General features: G+C 39.3%; 1 pseudogene; it reads left to right on the top strand.

Moving 5' to 3' along the window:
• Positions 1–70: 70 nt before the first annotated feature.
• Positions 71–10,989, top strand: LOC133047506 (ubiquitin-conjugating enzyme E2 D3-like; annotated as a pseudogene).
• Positions 10,990–17,421: the final 6,432 nt, after the last annotated feature.

The raw sequence follows: 17,421 nt of genomic DNA, 5'->3' as shown, positions 1-17,421 counted from the left end.
TTTTAAAAAAAAACTTTTGAAGTGCTCTGTGTCTTTATTTTATTTTATTTTTTAACCAGTGAAAGTAGATCCCTTCATTTTTAATCTTTTTGGGTATTTGTAAATATACATATGCTATAAAAGTGTATGAAAATTAATTTTAACTTTCATCCATAAAGTTAATTTTCTTTATGAAAATGTCTTTGTTTAACTTTCAAGTGTTTGGCTCAAAGTGGGGCAAGAATATAGATCAGATAGCACTGCTTAGTTTAGCTAAACATTTTTTCATAGCAAGACTTGCTCAAAAAAGGAAGCCATTCTTTCACACATTCTGGCTCAAACGACTTATCATAAATAAACAGTCTGTGGTCTTGCTACTTTGAGTAGCATTGGTTTAGATTTTTAGGTGGTTTAATCAAGTAAAAAGAAGACTTGACTTAGTTGGTAGAGTTTTATTGAGTGCTAACAAATGTCAGGCACTATTACTTGTTAGGAGTGCAAAGATGAAAAAGACATGACACAGTCTTCAAGATGGTCATAATCCAGAGGAAGAACATAGACAGCTTACTTAAAAGGTAGTGTTGAAAATACAGTGAGAGCAGAAAGCAGAATAAATTCTGGGATTATAGAGAGGTACCTTATGCATCTTAGTAGATGGAGAAGATACCAGGACAGATGAAGTATTAATAACATTAGACAGTTTTGAATTAGTATAGATACAGTGATAAGTCTCTTTTCCCCTGAGCTCTCAGGGAAGTTTCTATTCTTGTGATGAGCTTATAAAAATTAATGTGTGGAACCTGAGTTACTACAAAATCCATTTTCATGCTCATTGGTCTGCAGATTCTTGAATATCCTGTGAATATTGAAGCCTCTTATTGAACTTTGTTATATTTTCTTTGTGTGCTATTCACTGTTTGGATGACAAGTTGTAATTTCCAAGTGAACGATGTCTTGAAGTATCATATGCCCAGAACATTTCCTTTAATTATATTGACCTTACAATTTTCATTCCTTGCTCCTGGTGACATTACATGGGTACTATAGGTCACCTATGTGGCGGCTTCACCCTTTTTCCCTAGACTTATCAAGTCACTTCTTCAGATGACTCAACAAAGAATGCTAAATCAAGCAGAATTTTGGCAGCCACTCTTTTGGAAAGGATGTTCAAGAACAGGTATTTAATTGAAAATTAGAAACCATTAGTTGTGGTCTAAAGAAACTATCCATAATGCTCATTCTACTGGTCTAGTGAGCATGACTAGCTACTCCCTTTAAGTCTCACTGGAGAAACTTTATGACTAGGAATACATCCTGATGGTAGATTTCTATACCTAAGAAAGAATCTCTGCTTGGGGCAGCAGGATAGTCTCATTTTGTTGATTCTTAGACTTTAAAACCAGTAGAACCTGACTACTTTAGATTTACTGTTTCTCGCATGGGTGGACATTGGAGACCTGCACATGCTCCTTAAAGTTGGAAAGAAGGCCATCTAGGTATAGAAAGATCCATATAGTGAAAGCTATGGTTTTTCCAGTAGTCATGTATGGATGTGAGAGTTGGACCATAAAGAAGGCTGAGCGCCAAAGAATTGATGCTTTTGAACTGTGCTGTTGGGAAAGACTCTTAAAAGTCCCTTGGACTGCAAGAAGATCAAACCAGTCCATCCTAAAGGAAATCAGCCCTGAATATTCAATAACAATGCAGCAGCAGCAGCAGCTTTATTATACATCATTATACAACAGACAAATTCAAAATCTATTTGGCTCAGGAATTTTACTAAAAAGATAGCTGGCCCAGAGATAAGAAAGCAGCAACTGAAAGAGGCAAAAATTGTTCAGTTTTTAAAATTATAGTTGATTTACGTCGTTGTGTTTCAGGTGTACAGCAGAGTGATTCAGTTATACAAACCAGTCCATCCTAAAGGAAGTAATTCCTGAGTATTCAGTGGAAGGACTGATGCTGAAGCTGAAGCTCCCTGATGCAGAGAGTCACCTCATTGGAAAAGACCCTGATGCTGGGAAAGATCAAAGGCAGGAGGAGAAGGGGGCGACAGAGGATGAGATGGTTGGGTGGCAACACTGACTCAGTGGACATGAATTTGAGCAGACTCGGGGAGATGGTGAAGGACAGGGAAGCCTGGCGTGCTGCATTCCGTGTGGTCGCCGAGTCGGACACAGCTGAGCGACTGAACAAGGCATAGAGAACACATGAAAAAGACAGACTGAGCAGAAACAACCCAGTGCATGTATTAACTGCACAGTTTCTCACGGCTGAATCACTGAGTACAAGACAATATATAGAGATGTGAAAGGTAGGTGCTGATCAGTTCATGGAACACGCAGGTTATTCTGAATTTGGATGAAGGTTGTGAAAGGGAGATCAGGTGAGGATTTGTTGGACTGGAAAATGGAGAAAGGATTTGAAAAATACCCAAGAGAGAAAATGGGAAGAATTTAATTAATTGGATATTGAGAGAGCAATTGATGTCCAATTTCCTAATATAGGAATTCTAATCCAGTATTTGGAGAATAGGTGATAAGTGAGAAATTGGATGGGAAAGATGATTAATTGAATTTTTGGATATGTTGAGATTGGGATCCCTATGGAATATCCAGGTGGATATCCCTAGTGGGTGATTAGATTTTCAATTCTGAGGTATCTGAGAAAAATCTGAGCTGGAGATAGATACAGTTTGGGAGTTAAAACCACAGAGGTGAATTAGATGACCCAGAGAGAGAGAGTCCATATAAAGACAGAAATTTAGTTTAATCCTAATTCTGCCATATATAGCTATTTGGCCCTTCTGTGGCAATTTGGGTTGGGGTGAGATATTAAAATTCTGAAACAAAGTAAGAGGGTAGAATTTAAAAAGGTATTTGAATGGGGTGATGTTGAAAGAGAAATTTGGTATGACTTACATTTCTAGCTTAGGCAACTGGTTAGATGGTGTTGACATTCCCTAATTATGGATGGGGATGGGGGGAGGGGAGCCAGATGCTAGTCAGGATACTAGACAAGACTTCCCAGAATTGCAAGAGTTAAGCTAAATAGCCCTTCTGATTTTTCTTTTTCTAGTGTAGGACATTGTTGGAGGAAAGGTAATAGGGACAATCTATCACCCTTTTTTTGAGACTCTCTCCAAAAAACAGAACTGTTAACTTCCACAAGGTCCTAGCACTGTCTGTGATTGTCTAAGATTGATTGAAAATTTTCCTGATTGTAGAAAATGAGATGTTGAGTATATCTGTAAACCTATGACTGTTGAAAGAAGGAATAAATACAAAAGTTGGTTTTTAAATAGGATTGTTTGTAAATGGTTTGCCACACACTCATGACCAGGATCTCGTTTGTTGCTGTATATTATACCCTTATAAAGCCTTTGTAAGCTAGTCCAGTTTTATAGGCCTGGAAATCATTTTTTTCCCTTGGTTACTTTATTTCTCCTTAGATTTATTGAGTTAATTAAAAAATTAACTTTAAAGTGCAGTTTTAGTTTAATAGTTCCAAGTGCTACAATACTTCCTGTTACTTAAAAAAAATTAATGTGGCTATTTTGAGATTTCAGTAACTTCATTTACTACTGAGTAATAGCTAAAGCTCAAGTTGGCCTGTCCTCCTCTAGACCAGTGCTGTACAATACTTAATATAATGTCAGCCATGTATAATTTTAAAATTTCTGATGGCCACATTGTAGAAAGTAAAAAAACAGGTGAGATTACTCTTAATACATTTGACCATATATGTCCAGGATATTATGATCTCAATATGTAATAAAAGATTTTATTAATGATCTTTTACATGCTTTGACATCTAGAATACAGATTACGCTTACAGCTAGGGTGACCCTGTATTGTATAACTTACAGTACTAAAACTTGTACAGATGGTCACCTTATTTATAGCTGATCTTTCAGATGCTACATTTTCACTGAAAATGTTTGATCTATATTTAGGTTTCATAAAATCTGCAGTTTGAAAAGTTTATTCACATACCCAGTTTCTTTCAAATAGACTTAAAAATGTTCCTGTAACTAAATCAGGTATCAGTTGTTAAATTCACATTAATCCAAATTAAAGACTTCAGTTCTCCAGTTGGCCCAGCCACATTCTGAGTGCTGAGTAGCTACGTGTGGCCGGTGATGACCACGTTGCCAGTGCCAGTTTAGACAGCCTGTACGTTTCTAGCTAAACTGCGCTGCTTGCCCTTCCCCTTCACACTTAACTTTGGCTTGATTCTGACTTTACTGGCATTGTTGCTATTCTTTTTGCCTGAAACATGCTTCATTTCCGTCTTTTATATACCCAAATGTTGCTCCTCTTCCAGGAAGTGTTATTGATTGCCTTTGGGTTGGAACGAATTTCTACCCTGTGCATTCCTGAAGTATTTGGTTTCACTTGTCTTATGGTTTTGGCAGTTTCTGTGTTGTGTTCTAGTATTCATTAATCTGTTCTAGTTTGGCTTCTGTCCTTATTACCCCTCTGAAATCACTGTCTAGAGATCACCACAAACTTCCTTTTGCCAAATTCTAGAGTCATTTCTATGTCCTCACCTTCCTTGAACTCAGCACCATCTAACACAGCTGATCATTACCTCCCATTTTACTTAAAAATTTTTATTACGAAGTAATTCACACATACTAGAATATATATATGAAGGCTTCCCTGGTGGCTCAGATGGTAAAGAATCTGCCTTCCATGCAGGAGATGTGGGTTCGATTCCTGGGTTGGGAAGGTCCCCTGGAAAAGGAAATGGCTACCCACTCCAGCATTCTTGCCTGGGAAATCGTCATGGACAGAGGAGCCTGGCAGGCTACAGTCCATGGGGTCACAAAGAGTCAGACATGACCAAGCGACTTAACACTTTGACTTTCACTTAGGAAGTGTATATTTTAAGTAAAATATACTTTTTACTTCAAAATAAACAGTTTGAAGTACAACATCATTTAAAAAATAGAACATTAACTTTGAAGTGCCTCAGTGTCTTTAATGCTTCTCTTTCGTTCTTGACTTCCCGATGACAGCTATCTGAATTTTGTATCAATAAATCTTTTATTTTTCATTATAATTTTACCACATGTTTGTGTGTCTCTATAAGTACAGTATTTCCTGCTTTTGGCTTTTCTGTGAATGGAATCAAATTATATGTATACTTTAGTGACTTTTTTTGCTCAGCTTTATTTCTGAGATTCATCTGTATAGATGCATGTAGCTAAGACTCATCGTCATAGCTATATAATATTCTATTACGAAATGCATACCATGATTTATCCATTCACCTATGGACATTTAGATTATTTTTAGTTTTTTTATTATTATAAGCAAGGTAGTTATGAACATTTCTTCTTGGACATGTTTCCAGCTGCATGCATTCAAGTTTCCTAGGTCATTGAGACTCAAGAAATATGGTTCTTCAATTAGCAGTATAAACATTACCTGGGAACGTGTTAGTCCAAGCAGATTTGGGGCCCCACTCTAGACTTACTGAATCAGAAATTTTGATTTGGGGCCTGGTTCTGTGTTTTAAGGGCTTCCCTTGTGGCTCAGCTGGTAAAGAATCTGCCTGCAATGAAGGAGACCTGGGTTTGATACCTGGGTTAGGAAAATCCCCTGGAGAAGGGAAAGGCCACCCACTTCAGTATTCTGGCCTGGGGAATTTGGGTCACAAAGAGTTGAACATGACTGAGTGAGTTTCACTCCCTCTGTTTTAATAAATCCTCCAGATGATGCTGGTGGCATACTCAAGTTTGAGAACCATTGACGTCAAGGTACCCTTTGTGAGATTAATTTGCACCTTCTGATTATGATTTTTGACTTCCATATTCTTTTTTAAATACTTTATAATACTTTTCCCCTCTTTTTTTCCGTGACACTTGAGTACTCCTGATGAGGAAATGATTTACAACTGATGAGGAAATGATTTACAACTAAGGGACTAGACTGAAAAATCACACAAGGAAAGCCTGTCAGGTGTATTCTACAGCAAGGCACTCAAGGCTCTGGCAAAGTCATAAACTGAAACAGTTTTCTTTGATGATAAAGTCAGCCTGCTCAAAGACAGTCTGTTCAGCCCAACCTTTTGCTAGCTGCCAACTAATGTTTATTAAAAAAACTGTATAAACAAGACTTAAACTCTCTGCAATTTGTTCCCTCCCTTTTCCCACCTCTTGCACATTTTTTTGCCTTTTTTGCTTTGATAAGTTTTTGATTATCTACCTCATGTGACTAAATCTGCATACAAGTAACTAATTAAATATTTCTGAGTATCCTTTTACACACCACAATTCTGTTACTGTTTTTTTTCTCCTACTTAACTGGTTACTCTTTTTCAGTCTCCTCTGCCAGCTCCATCCCCTTTACTCAGTCTTTTAATATTGCAGTGCCCTGGGCCAGAGTCTAAGCTCCTGCTATTCTCTATCTAGATATTTGCTCTAGATAGTCCTGTTTTATGGTTTAGTTGCTATATGTGTCCAACTCTTGCAACCCCATGGTCTGTAGCCTGCCAGGCTCCTCTGTCCATGGGATTCTCCAGGCAGGAATATTGGAGTGGGTTGCCATTTCCTTCTCCAAGATAGTCCTACCTGGGTCTAATAAATGATGCAAATTTTTATCTCCAGCCTTGACTCCTCCCCTAGGTCTAGACTTGTTTTTTCAGCTCAATACTTGATATTTTCATTTGGATGACTAAAGGTTTTTCACCTTTTACATACCAAAACAAAATGCTGATTTCCATGCCTAACTGCCTCCAAACTTACTCTTCTAGTCTCTCCTTTCTCCATAAATTACACACATCTTAAACTGAAGACCTAGGAGTTATCGTTTATTTCCTCTTTTTCCCTCAATTACCATATTCAATTAGTTAGTCCTTTCAGCTCTTCCATATCTGTCTAATCTCCAGTCTATCCATTCTCTGTCCATTTCTGTTTTGCCTGGATGGCTGTAAAAGCTTCCTAAGCTGGTTTCCTTGTTCCCTGCCCAGCGACAGTTAATGTGGCATGCAGGAGTCAAAGTTGTCTTCAGAAACGTGTATCAGAACATGACATTCCCTAGAACAAAATCTTGTAATGATTCCCACTGCATTTCAAATAAAATCCATATATTTTATCATGGCCTTCAAGGCCCTCTATATACTGGACTATGCCCATCTCTTCAACTATTTCTCCTATCATGCCTCAACTTTCTCCACTCATTCTGGTTTCCTTTCTACTCCTCGGATACACAACTTAACCTTCGGGCATTCATACTTATTGTGTCTGGAATTCTGTTCCCCTGAGCCTAGATCTTTATGTTTGATGAAGTCCAGTTTACTATTTTGTTGTTGTTGTTGCTTGTGTTTTGCTGCCTAAGACTTTGTGTAACCCTAGATCATGATCATTTGTTTTCTTCTGAGAGTTTTATTATTTTTGCTGTCATGTTTAGGTCATTGATCCATTTTGAGCTACGTTTTATATACAATGAGAGGGTAGGGGTCCAGCTTCATTGTTACATCTGTGAATATCTGTTTTGGATGTCCTGGCACCATTTGTTGAAAAGACTATTCTTTGCTCCTCTTGAATTATCTTGCCACTCTCGCTGAAAATTAGGTGACAGGAAAAGTGAGTGTTTAGAGCCCTGTAGGGCCGGGGAGGCACCAGCTGCCCCATGGGGAGGAGGCTGAGTCCGCAGTGTGAGGAAGTTCCCGGCCCCTCTGCGCCTGTTTCTAGCAGAGCCAGTGTGAGATGAAGAGACAATCCTTCCCAGCCACTGGGATAATCAAGAGTTTTGGCCGGACCTTCGAGCACACACCGAGATAGGAGCCAGATGAAAAGCACAGACTATGGTGCTGAAACGGATTAATAAGGAACTTAGTAATTTGGCCCATGACCCTCCAGCACAATGTTCTGCAGGTCCAGTTGGGGATGATATGTTTCTTAGGCAAGCCACAATTATGGGACCTAATGACAACCCATATCTAGATGGTGTATCCATTTTCCTTCAGACTGCCCCTTCAAAGCACCTAAGGTTGCATTTACAACAAGAATGTATCATCCAAATATTAACAGTAATGACAGCATTTGTCTCGATATTCTAAGATCACAGTGGTCTCCTGCTTTAACTATTTCTGAAGTTCTTTTATCTGTTTGTTCACTGCTATGTGATCCAAACCCAGATGTCTCCCTAGTGCCAGAGATTGCATGGATCTATAAAACAGACGAGATAAGTACAACAGAATATCTCAGGAATGGACTCAGAGGTATGCTGTGTGATGCTACCTTAAAGTCAGACTAACCTGCATAATAACTGGAGTAAACTTTAAATTACTGTTCCTTTATTGATTTTCTTATCTGGCTGCTCCCCTATCAGACCTCATCTTTTTTAATTTTATTTTTTATTTACCTCCCTCCATTCATTCACATGCTCATCTGAGAAGACTTAAGTTCTTCCAGCTTTGGACAATAACTGCTTTTAGAGACTGTAAAGTAGTTACAAGAGAACAGTTGCCCAAGATGCAGAATTTTTTTAAAAATGGAGCATGTGTATTATGTGGCCAATGTCTTCACTCTAACTTGGTTATGAGACTAAAACCATTCCTGACTGCTCTTACGTGCTGAAGAATCATCTGAGACGGAGGGAGACGGATGCTGAGTTGTACATCAAAGGAAGCAGCATCCATTCTTGTTTGAGCCTTCCACTGTTAGAGATTTGAGGTTACATGATATACTTTCTGCTCATAACTGATGTGGCTAGAGAATTGGTATTGAATTTATAGTATCAGCAGAACAGAAAATGTGATGTATTTTATGCATGTTAATAAAGGAATGACCAGTTCTGATTCTACAGAGAATGGAAATTGGAAGTCAAACACCCTTTGTATTCCAAAATAGGTTTTCAAAACATTTTGTAATTTTCATTTAAATTGTTAGGAGGCTTGGAGTTGCTAGTTAATCTATCTTCCAGTATACTGTTTAATATAGCAGAGAATAAATGATGCAAGTTGTCAATGGATGAGTGACCAACTAGCTCTGCTAGTAACTGATTTATTTTTCTTCAATAAAGTTGCATAAACCAATGACTTAGCTGCCTGGATTAATCAGTATGGGAAACAACCTTTTGTAAGTGTAAAGCCATTTTTTGTATATACTTTTGGGATTTGCCTCATTGTTTGACGTCAAATGATGTAAAGTTCAAGACAGTGAATATTTTGCCATGTTGAGTTAAAAGTGTGCAGTCCGTTACAAGTTGATATATTGACAGACTTGATTTATACGGAATCAAGAAGCTATTGAGATTGTGTAGCTTCAGTATGCTGCGCATGATACTGGCAGCTGGGAACTCATAGATGGACTTGGAACCCAGCAGTTTTGAAACGTACATGTGGAGTTTAAGAAATTTATTTTCCAGGTGCAACCCCCATCTAACTAAATTTTTTCTTCACCTTGCACACTTGACAGCTGAAAAGATGATAACATGGAAGTGACAATGAGTCAAAATTTACAAAATAAAGTACTCTTTTGCTGTGGGAGTTGACATGAGGCTATGTTGAAGTGACTACCTATGTGGGATATTGAGTTTTTTTAGTGGATTGAATATCCATTAAAATGGATTTGTTCAGCCATTTACATTAATGAGTATTTAAGTGCAACAGATACCACTTCAGGTGACCTAGTTCAGTTCATTTCAGTCACTCAGTCGTGTCCGACTCTTTGAACCCCGTGGACTACAGCATGGCCGGCCTCCCTGTCCATCGCCAACTCCTGGAGTTTACTCAAACTCATGTCCATTGAGTCAGTGATGCCATCCAACCATCTCATCTGCTCTCGTCCCCTTCTCCCACCTTCAGTCTTTACCAGCATCAGGGTCTTTTCCAATGTCAGTTCTTCACATCAGGTGGCCAAAGTATTGGAGTTTCAGCTTCAGCAGCAGTCCTTCCAATGAATATTCAGGACTGATTTCCTTTAGGATGGACTGGTTGGATCTCCTTGCTGTCCAAGGGAATCTCAGGAGTCTTCTCCAACATCACAGTTCAAAAGCATCAATTCTTTGGCACTCAGCTTTCTTTATAGTCCAGCTCTCACAACCATACATGACTACTGGAAAAACCATAGCTTTGACTAGACAGACCTTTGTTCTCAAAGTAATGTCTACTTACTAATTTGCTGTCTAGGTTGGTCATAACTTTCCTTCCAAGGAGCAAACGTCTTTTAATTTCATGGCTGCAATCACCATCTGCAGTGATTTTGGAGCCCAAAAAAGTAAAGTCTGTCACTGTTTCCATTGTTTCCCCATCTATTTGCCGTGAGGTGATGGGACCAATGCCAGGATCTTAGTTTTCTGAATGTGGAGTTTTAAGCCAACATTTTCACTCTCTTTCACTTTCATCAAGAGGCTCTTTAGTTCTTCTTCGCTTTCTGCCATAAGTGTGGTGTCATCTGCATATCTGAGGTTATTGATATTTCTCCTGACAATCTTGATTCCAGCTTGTGCTTCATCCAGTTCAGCATTTTTCATGATGTACTCTGCATATAAGTTAAATAATCAGGGTGATGATATACAGCCTTGACGTACTCCTTTCCCTATTTGGAACCAGTCTGTTGTTCCATGTCCAGTTCTAACTGTTGCTTCTTGACCTGCATACAGATTTCTCAAGAGGCAGGTCAGGTGGTCTGGTAGTCCCATCTCTAAGAATTATCCACAGTTTAATTCAACAAGTAATGTATGGGACATGTGAGGAAACCTTTTCTAAAACAAATCAAAGAAAATAAATGGAGACAATCATCTTTCCTTGACTGAATATAGCAAATAGGCTCCCTAATTCTTCCTAAAGTAGTGAAGAAGTTTAATGCAATTCCAGTAAAGGTTTCCATAGATTTATTGGGTTGGTGCAAAAGTAATTGTGGTTTTGCATTGTTGAACTTTGCTGTTCAACAGTGCCATTTAAGAATGTATTGGGATACATTCTTAAATGTGGTTATTTTATACATCATTTTATTGCACATTTCTTGCTTCATGTTTTTTTGCTAATGACTTAATGCTGTCTATTCTATATTTATTTTAGACTAGGGGAATGATATCTAAAAGCAAAAGACAAAAAGCAAATTTGAGTGATTTTCTTATTCGAGTTCAAAATGTGTTATAAAGCACCAGAGACAACTCACAACATAAACAATGCATTTGGCCCAGGAACTGCTAACGAACATACAATGCAGTGTGGTTCAAGTTTAGCAAAGGAGACAAGAGCTTTGAAGATGAGGAGTACAGTGGCTGGCCATCGGTGGTTGACAATACCAATTGAGAGAGAGAAGTTAACAAAGAACTCAACATCAACTATTCTATGGTCATTCAGCACTTGATGCAAAGTGGAAAGGTGAAAAAGCTCAGTAAATGGGTGCTGTGTGAGCTGACCAAAAATTTTAAAAATTGTTGTTTTGAAGTGTTATCTACTCTTACTTTATGCAACAACAATGAACCATTTCTTGATCGGATTGTGACATGCGACAGAAAGTGGATTTTATAACCATTGCCAAACCACTCAGTGATTGGACCAAGAAGCTCCAAAGCACTTCCCAAAGCCAAACTTGCACCATAAAAAGGTTATGGTCACTGTTTGGTGGTCTGCAGACTGTCTGATCCACTACAGCTTTCTGAATCCTGGAGAAACCATTACCTCTGAGAAGTATGCTCAGCAAATCAATGAGATACACCAGAACTGCAACACCTGCTGCCAGCATTGGTCAACAAAAAGGACCCAATTCTTCTCCACAACAGCATCCTACCACACATCACACAACCAGTGCTTCAAAAGTTGAACTGATTGGGCTACGAAGTTCTGCCTCATTCACCGTAGACCTGACCTCTCACCAACTGACTACCATTTCTTTCATCTCAACAACTTTTTGGAGGGAAGATGCTTCCATAACCAGCTGCTGCTGCTGCTAAGTCGCATCAGTCATGTCCGACTCTGTGCGACCCCATAGACAGCAGCCCACCAGGCTCCACTATCCCTGGGATTCTCCAGGAAAGAACACTGGAATGGGTTGCCATTTCCTTCTCCAATGCATGAAAGTGAAAAGTGAAAGTGAAGTCGCTCAGTCATGTCCAACCCTTAGTGACTCCATGGACTGCAGCCTACCAGGCTCCTCCGTCCATGGGATTTTCCAGGCAAGAGTACTGGAGTGGGGTGCCATTGCCTTCTCCATCCACAACCAGCAGGAGGCAGAAAATGCTTTCCAAGGGTTTGTTGAATCCCGAAGCACAGATTTTTATGCTATAGAAATAAACTTATTTCTCATTGGCAAAAATGTGTTGATTATAATGCTTCCCATTTTGATTAATAAAGATGTGCTTGAGTGTAGTTATAATGATTTAAAATTCAAGGTCCAAAACCACAATTACTTTACTAGTAAATTAATGTCTTGGGATTTTAAATGAATTTATAGAAAATCAGCTGAAAGGAATAACAAAGATATTAAATTATTGAATTAAAATATGATTAATAAGGAGAGATTGGCATCAGATGTTAAAATTAAATGTGTTAACATTGTTACACAGATATATAGTCAGACAACTAATGCTTTGAAGCAGATACTTATCAGTGCATAACTGATACCAGAAGGTCACTTAAATCTATTTAAGGGGGACCAAGTTTTCATAAGTAGTTTCACTAGAACTTTTAACTTGAAATTTTTTGCTAAGACTACAAAAAAACCTTACTTCCTTATAACATAGCTAACTTGTAAAATATTTTAACTCTTAGAAATGTTTTTTTTTTTTACAAAATCATCTGATACATGGAAGGATAATCTTCATTTCATGTTGGCTATTCCATAATTGAATCATCTTACAAAACATCCCAGACTTCATCCATTTTTGTAAGAGTATCTCCTAGTCAAATCTTGTATCTTTGACCTTTTGTTCTTTTCAACTTTAATAGCTAGTTGGACTGATTGACACAGTCTATGGCTCTGCTCATGGCTTGAATAGTTTTCCATCATCTTTATCAATTTCATGAAATGCTACATATTTTATGAAACTTGCAAGTTCACTTCATAGTGAATTTTCATTGCACTTGCATTGTTTTTTGAATGACAATCTGTAGACAGTGGCAAACACAGACATTAACACAGGAGGTACTATGAAGCAGGGAAGAATGTTTGAGGAAGGGTTGTTTTCTCTTTTTTTTGGCTACACTGCCCGGCTTGTGGGACCTTACTTCCTCAACCAGGGATTGAACCTGTGCCCTCAGCGGTGTATACATGGAGTTCTAACCACTGGTTGCTGTTCAGTTGCCAAGTCATGTCTGACTCTTGTGACCCCATGGACTGTAGCCTGCCAGGTTCCTCTTTCCATCGGATTCTCCAGGCAAGAATACTGGAGTGGATTGCCATTTCCCCCTTCAAGGGATCTTCCCGACCCAGGGATCGAACCTGTGTCTCCTGCATTGGCAGGCGAATTCTTTACCACTCAGCCAGCTGGGAAGCCTCCCATCATGTTTTAATAACATGGAAAAATCAAAATCACTTTCCTTGGTTTTCCCCCAAGGCAGCTGAATATACTGAAAACACTATTTAGGGACTTCCCTGGTGGCACAGTGGGTAGGGATCTGCCTGCCAATGCAGGGAACACAGGGTTTATCCCTGATCCAGGGGAATTCCACGTGCTGTGGAGCAACTACGTCTGTGGGCCACAACGACTGAGACCACATGTTGCAACCACTGAAGTTCATGCACCCAGCGCCTGTGCCCTGAACCGAGAAAAGCCACCACAATGAGAAGCCTGTACACTGCAGCTAGAGAGAGTCTGTGAGCAGTGACAAAGACCCAGCACACCCAAAAATAAAAAATAAATAATTAAAAAAAATATTACTTGGTTATAAAACAGAACCTTACATATGAAGATAGGTGGAATCAATATTACCTTATGAAATTTAAATGTAGCAGTATGCTATTTTCATTATATTTAGAAAAAAAGTTCAGTTGGACTTTAATATGGGTTTGAACTGCATGGGTCCACTTATGCTCAGATTTTTTTCAATAGTGAAAACTACAGTACTACACGATTCGTGACAGGTTAAATTGACGGGTGCAGAACCACAGATACTGAGGAATCAGATATAGGTAGGGTTGATCGTAAGTTATACTTGTATTATTGACTGCACAGAGGATCACCACCCACAACCTGTGTTATTCACGGGTGAACTGTACATCATTAAGTATATCATATTCTAATATTAGAGATATTGGTAAGAAAATTACTATTTACCTGGAGTAATTTTTAAAGATACGCCTTGAAAAATTTAATATTCCACTCAACTAGTCCCTTGGACTGCAAGGAGATCCAACCAGTCTATCCTAAAGGAGATCAGTCCTGGGTGTTCATTGGAAAGACTGATGCTGAAGCTGAAACTTTAATACTTTGGCCACCTCATGCGAAGAGTTGACTCATTGGAAAAGACCCTGATGCTGGGAGGGATTGGGGGCAGGAGGAGAAGGGGACGACAGAGGATGAGATGGCTGGATGGCATCACCGACTTGATGGGCATGAGTTTGAGTGAACTCCGGGAGTTGGTGATGGACAGGGAGGCCTGGCGTGCTGCGATTCATGGGGTCGCAAAGAGTCGGACACGACTGAGCGACTGAACTAAACTGAACTGAGGAGCTAGAACCTGATTCAAAAATAACCAGTTTTCAAAGAAAAAAACATTCACAGGGTTAAAACTATGGAAAGATTAATCACTGATGACTCACAAAGCAACTCAGAATCTTGAAGTGCCTCATTTCAAAACTTATTATAAATCAAAAATTGCAGTTATTTGAGTTCCCTGTAAAGGTCATGAAAGCTGTGTTATTTATACTCATGTATTTTCCTGTAATCTTTTCCACCTCTTATGGGCATTATAGAAAATAAGAGTTTAAAACTTATGCTCTGCAGTTGGAAAGTAGACATGAAAATTACTCTGGTTACTTAAATCAGCAAGATCTGTGAAGACCTGTCTTAGCATCATTTGGGATGCTTGTTAGAAATACAGATTTCTGAATCCCTCACCAGACCTGAATCACTGTATGTAGGAGAGCTCCCAGGATAGTAACAAGTAACAAGGTATTCTCATATCTAAGTTTGAGATCCATTGCCACATGACTTCTGGATCTGAGATATCAACCTTGAGAGCACAAAAATAATTCCTCCCATAAATGTTGATACAGGGAAAAAGTGACATTAAAATGGGTGTGCTACTTCCCACAGAGTATAAGAACAGGAAATAGTATGTTCTGCCATCAGAAGAAAGGAATTCTGGAGGCAAAGTTGGAAATAGTTAAGAGCTATTTCATTCTTGGTTATACTAATAACATCATTGCTTACATAATGTGTAGATTTTCCAATGTATTTTTCCTTATTGATGTTAAGTGACATGAAATTAGCTGAGCATCATTTGATGCCTTTGGAAAATGTTTTTGTTGTTCTCGTGTTTTGCTTTTACTTTAAACACTCAGATGTATCTTTAGGAGTTCTTTCCACTAAACATCTTGAGTTTTCAGAGCTATGGTTGTGATAAATGTTTTCATTAATGCTAGCCATTTTTACTTATAAGCCCAGTTATAATTGTTACCAGTGGAAACCGAATAAAATGGTTTTTATGGCACTTTCCTGGTGATCCGGTGGTTAAGAATATGCCTTGCAATGCAGGGAACATGGGTGCAATCTCTGATCAGGGAACTAAGATCCCACATGCCACAAAGCAACTCAGCCTACACGCCACAGCTACTGAGCCTGGCCTCCAGGGCGTCAAGGCTCAGCTAGAGAGTCCCTGTGCCCACTGCAGTGAGAGACACTGCAAACGCAACAAAGATGAAGCAGCAATATATATATACACACACACATATGATGGTTTTTAGAAGGAACTAAAGTTCTTGATTTTTCTTTTTACACAACTGTGTAAAATTAAGTGGCTAATAGTTTTCATTTGGTCAATTTGTTTTTTATGAGTTGAACACACATAATTCTTCCTTAATCATCTCCCAACTTCCCCTTCAAACCTTGCGTTTCCTCCCCCAACCCCCCACTGCTGCTGTGCTGGGTTCAGCCATGTCCCACTCTGCAACCCTGTGGACCCACCAGAACCCTATGGACCCGCCAGGCTCCTCTGTCCATGGCAAGAATATATCCAGGCAAGAATACTGGATTGGGTTGCCATTTCCTACTCCAGGGGATTGTCCTGACCCAGGGGTCAAACCCACGTCTCCTGCATTGGCAGGCAGATTCTTTACCACTGAGCAACCTGGGAAGGCTGCTTTTTGTTTTTTCTATAGGAGTTGAATATACATGAATTCTTCCTTAACTGTCTCCAAGCTTCCCCTTCAAATCTCAAACCCCTCCTCCCAGGCCCAGGTTAAAAAGAATCAGTCCACAGCATTTACTGAGCATTCATCACACCATGGGGAATCACAAAAGAAGACTCTAGGCTCCTTTTCTAAGTTCTCTATCACTGACAAGAGTTCCATCAGTATCCAAGTCCTGCATCTATTACCCCCAAATTTGCAAGACTCACTTTTGCTCAGGGGCCACCATGGACCAATCATGAGGTTTGGCCTTATTCTCCTCCACCTGTCTTCTCAAAAACGCTCGCCAGAGGTATGGGCTGTGGGCTTTCTGTGGTCTCCAGTTTCACAGGGGGCTGTTCTTGGGTGCTGTTGATCATCAGTTGTGAATCCCAGTGTGCCCCATATCTGCAAAAGTGTATTGAAACCAGACCTCTTTCTCCTTGCTATCATGACTTTTCAACCTCCACAGAGTGAGACACTAGGGCCTAGTAAAGATAATTTCAGGACAAAATTACAAAGCAGGAGAGAGAAGGGTTAAAGTCTGGCAGCTCCATTTTGGATTTTCACCTGCATTACCCAGGAGATGAAACCTTAAAGGTTTTAAGCTTTTAGATGGAGAAAGTCACCTTGAATGCTCCTGCTTTCGGGTTTGTAACACCACTTCAAATGGATTTCCTTCTTTGAATCTTTCAGCTGTTCCTACTTTTCACTGAAAGGGACCCTGTTGTCTAAACCTATTCCTTCCCATTCATAGGACACACACTGTCCAATCAAGACAAACCAGGGGCTTGGGCTGCATAGGGAAAAACTCCCTGGCCCAGTCTCATGTGCACATGGGGAGGGTGTATGTGTGTGTGTGTGTGTAGGAAATGATGGATGGACTCTGTGTGTGTGTGTGTGTGTGTGTGTGTGTGTGTGTAGGAAATGATGGATGGACTGTGGGTTCTCCAGTTCATGTTTCTTATTCAATCTCTCCAGGGCAACTGTAAGCCTGTGGCTTTTTTGCTAATTAGCCCATACCTTAAACATACGCATATGTGCACACACATTCACATAGATACGAAACTCATATATTGAGAATAGAATAAAGCCACAATATTAGTAACTTTCCTGTCTGGAAAACAAATAGGTCTGTAATGAACAGTTTG

Source organism: Dama dama, chromosome 3 (assembly GCF_033118175.1).
Source record: "Dama dama isolate Ldn47 chromosome 3, ASM3311817v1, whole genome shotgun sequence".
Classification (NCBI taxonomy): Eukaryota; Metazoa; Chordata; class Mammalia; order Artiodactyla; family Cervidae; genus Dama; species Dama dama.
The sequence above is the reverse complement of the archived record's forward strand: the minus strand, read 5'-3'. Positions and strand labels throughout refer to the sequence as shown.